Here is a 4,622-nt window from a genome sequence, read left to right as displayed (position 1 = left end):
AACAGTCTTGCACAATTCACAGCGCTTACCAGAGCACATATCCTCCCCAGTGTCTATCACCCAGTCACCCCATCCCTCCCACCCCACCCCCCACTCCAGCAACCCTCAGTTTGTTTCCTGCAATTAAGAATTCCTCATATCAGGACGCCTGGGTGGCTCAGGCATTGAGCGTCTGCCTTCGGCTCAGGTCATGATCTCGGGGTCCTGAGATTGGGCCCCGCATCGGGCTCTCTGCTCAGTGGGAGGCCTGCTTCTCCCTCTCCCCCACTTGTATTCCCTCTCTCGCTGTCTCTCTCTCTGTCAAATAAATAAAAATCTTTATAAAAAAAAAGAATTCCTCATATCAGTGAGGTCATATGATACATGTCTTTCTCTGTTTGACTTATTTCGCTCAACATAATACCCTCCAGTTCCATCCACATCATTGCAAATGACAAGATCTCATTCCTTTTGATGGCTGCATAATATTCCATTGTATATATATACCACCTCTTCTTTATCCATTCATCTGTCGATGGACATCTTGGCTCTTTCCACAGTTTGGCTATTGTGGACATTGCTGCTATAAACATCGGGGTGCATGTGCCCTTTCGGATCCCTACTTTTGTATCTTTGGGGTAAATACCCAGTAGTGCAATTGCTAGGTTGCAGGGTAGCTCTATTTTCAACTTTTTGAGGAACCTCCATACTGTTTTCCAGAGTGGCTGCACCAGCTTGCATTCCCACCAACAGTGTAGGAGGGTTCCCCTTTCTCCGCATCCCTGCCGACATCTGTCGTTTCCTGACTTGTTAATTTTAGCCATTCTGACTGGTGTGAGGTGGTATCTCATTGAGGTTTTGATTTGGATTTCCCTGATGCCTAGCGATGTTGAGCACTTTTTCATGTGTCTGTTGGCCATTTGGATGTCTTCTTTGGAAAAATGTCTGTTCATGTCTTCTGCCCATTTCTTGATTGGATTCTTTGTTCTTTGGGTGTTGAGTTTGATGACTTCTTTATAGATTTTGGATACCAGTCCTTTATCTGATGTCATTTGCAAATATCTTCTCCCATTCTGTCGGTTGTCTTTTGGTTTAGTTGACTGTTTCCTTTGCTTTGCAAAATGCTTTTTATCTTGATGAAGTCCCAAAAGTTCATTTTTGCCCTTGCTTCCCTTGCCTTTGGCGATGTTTCTAGGAAGAAGTTGCTGCAGCTGAGGTCGAAGAGGTTGCTGCCTGTGTTCTCCTTTAGGATGTTGATGCACTCCTGTCTCACATGTAGGTCTTTCAACCATTTGGAGTCTATTTTTGTGTGTGGTGTAAGGAAATGGTCCAGTTTCATTCTTCTGCATGTGGCTATCCAATTTTCCCAACACCATTTGTTGAAGAGACTGTCTTTTTTCCATTGGACATTCTTTCCTGCTTTGTCAAAGATTAGTGGACCATAGAGTTGAGGGTCCATTTCTGGGCTCTCTATTCTGTTCCATTGATCTATGTGCCTGTTTTTGTGCCAGTACCATACTGTCTTGATGATGACAGCTTTGTTATACAGCTGGAAGTCCGGAATTGTGATGCCACCAGCTTTGCTTTTCTTTTTCAACATTCCTCTGGCTATGCGGGGTCTTTTCTGGTTCCATACAAATTTTAGGATTCTTTGTTCCATTTCTTTGAAAAAAGTGGATGGTATTTTGATGGGGATTGCATTGAATGTGTAGATTGCTCTAGGTAGCATTGACATCTTCACAATATTTGTTCTTCCAATCCATGAGCATGGAACGTTTTTCCATTTCTTTGTGTCTTCCTCGATTTGTTTCATGAGTATTCTATAGTTTTCTGAGTACAGATCCTTTGCCTCTGGTTAGATTTATGCCTAGGTATCTTATGGTTTTGGGTGCAACTGTAAATGGGATCGACTCCTTAATTTCTCTTTCTTCTGTCTTGTTGTTGGTGTATAGGAATGCCACTGACTTCTGTGCATTGATTTTATATCCTGCCACTTTACTGAACTCCTGTATGAGTTCTAGCAGTTTTGGGGTGGAGTCTTTGGGGTTTTTCCACATAAAGTATCATATCATCTGCAAAGAGTGAGAGTTTGACTTCTTCTTTTCCAATTTGGATGCCTTTGATTTCTTTTTGTTGTCTGATTGCTGTGGCTAGGACTTCCAATACTATGTTGAATAGCAGTGGTGATAGTGGACATCCCTGCCGCGTTCCTGACCTTAGGGGGAAAGCTCTCAGTTTTTCCCAATTGAGAATGATATTCGCTGTAGGTTTTTCATAGATGGCTTTTATGATACTGAGGTATGTACCCCCTATGCCTATACTCTGAAGAGTTTTGATCAAGAAAAAATGCTGTACTTTGTCAAATGCTTTTTCTGCATCTATTGAGAGGATCGTATGATTCTTGTTCTTTCTTTTGTTAATGTATTGTATCATGTTGATTGATTTGCGGATGTTGAACCAACCTTGCAGCCCAGGGATAAATCCCACTTGGTTGTGGTGAATAATCCTTGCAATGTACTGTTGGATCCTATTGGCTAGTATTTTGGTGAGAATTTTTGCATCCATGTTCATCAGGGATATTGGTCTGTAATTCTCCTTTTTGACAGGGTCTTTGTCTGGTTTTGGGATCAAGGTAATGCTGGCCTCATAAAATGAGTTTGGAAGCTTTCCTTCCATTTCTATTTTTTGGAACAGTTTCAGAAGAATAGGTATTAATTCTTCTTGAAATGTTTGGTAGAATTCCCCCGGGAAGCCATCTGGCCCTGGGCTTTTGTTTGTCGGGAGATTTTTGATGACTGCTTCAATTTCCTTAGTGGTTATAGGTCTGTTCAGGTTTTCTATTTCTTCCTGGTTCAGTTTTGGTAGTTGATACATCTCTAGGAATGCATCCATTTCTTCCAGGTTATCTAATTTGCTGGCATAGAGTTGCTCATAATATGTTCTTATAATTGTTTGTATTTCTTTGGTGTTGGTTGTGATCTCTCCTCTTTCATTCATGATTTTGTTGATTTGGGTCATTTCTCTTTTCTTTTTGATAAGTCTGGCCAGGGGTTTATCAATCTTGTTAATTCTTTCAAAGAACCAGCTCCTAGTTTCGTTGATCTGTTCTACTGTTCTTTTAGTTTCTATTTCATTGATTTCTGCTCTGATCTTTATTATTTCTCTTCTCCTGCTGGGTTTAGGCTTTATTTGCTCTTCTTTCTCCAGCTCCTTTAGGTGTAGGGTTAGGTTGTGTACTTGAGACCTTTCTTGTTTCTTGAGAAAGGCTTGTATTGCTATATACTTTCCTCTTAGGACTGCCTTTGCTGCATCCCAAAGATTTTGAACAGTTGTGTTTTCATTCTCATTGGCTTCCATGAATTTTTTAAATTCTTCTTTAATTTCCTGGTTGACCCATTCATTCTTCAGTAGGATGCTCTTTAGCCTCCATGTATTTGAGTTCTTTCTGACTTTCCTCTTGTGATTGAGTTCTAGTTTCAAAGCATTGTGGTCTAAAAATAGGCAGGGAATGATCCCAATCTTTTGGTACTGGTTGAGACCTGATTTATGACCTAGGATGTGATCTATTCTGGAGAATGTTCCATGGGCACTAGAGAAGAATGTGTATTCCATTGCTTTGGGATGCAATGTTCTGAATATGTCTGTGAAGTCCATTTGGTCCAGTGTGTCATTTAAAGTCTTTATTTCCTTGTTGATCTTTTGCTTAGACGATCTGTCCATTTCAGTGAGGGGGGTGTTAAAGTCCCCCACTATTATTGTATTGTTGTCGATGTGTTTCTTTGCTTTTGTTATTAATTGCCTTATATAATTGGCTGCTCTCATGTTAGGGGCATAGCTATTTACAATTGTTAGATCTTCTTGTTGGATAGACCCTTTAAGTAGGATATAGTGTCCTTCCTCATCTTATTACAGTCTTTGGTTTAAAATCTAATTTGTCTGATATAAGGATTGCCACCCCAGCTTTCTTTTGGTGTCCATTAGCATGGTAAATGGTTTTCCACCCCCTCACTTTCAATCTGGGGGTGTCTTTGGGTCTAAAATGAGTCTCTTGCAGACAGCATATCGATGGGTCTTGTTTTTTAATCCAATCTGATAGCCTGTGTCTTTTGATTGGGGCATTTAGCCCATTTACATTCAGGGTAACTATTGAAAGATAGGAATTTAGTGCCACTGTATTGCCTGTAAGGGGACTGTTACTGTATATTGTCTGTGTTCCTTTCTGGTCTATGTTGCTTTTAGGCTCTCTCTTTGCTTAGAGGACCCCTTTCAATATTTCTTGTAGGGCTGGTTTTGTGTTTGCAAATTCCTTTAGTTTTTGTTTGTCCTGGAAGCTTTTTATCTCTCCTTCAATTTTCAATGACAGCCTAGCTGGATAGAGTATTCTTGGCTGCATATTTTTCTCATTTAGTGCTCTGAATATATCCTGCCAGTCCTTTCTGGCCTGCCAGGTCTCTGTGGATAGGTCTGTTGCCAATCTAAAGTTTTTACCATTGTAGGTTACATATCTCTTCTCCCGAGCTGCTTTCAGGATTTTCTCTTTGTCTATGAGACTCATAAGTTTTACTATTAGATGTCGGGGTGTTGACCTATTTTTATTGATTTTGAGGGGGGTTCTCTGTACCTCCTGGATTTTGATGCCTGTT

Source organism: Mirounga leonina, unplaced genomic scaffold (genome assembly GCF_011800145.1).
Source record: "Mirounga leonina isolate KUSES-001 unplaced genomic scaffold, KU_Mleo_1.0 Mir_92, whole genome shotgun sequence".
NCBI classification, from domain to species: Eukaryota; Metazoa; Chordata; class Mammalia; order Carnivora; family Phocidae; genus Mirounga; species Mirounga leonina.
Note: the sequence above shows the minus strand (reverse complement) of the source record.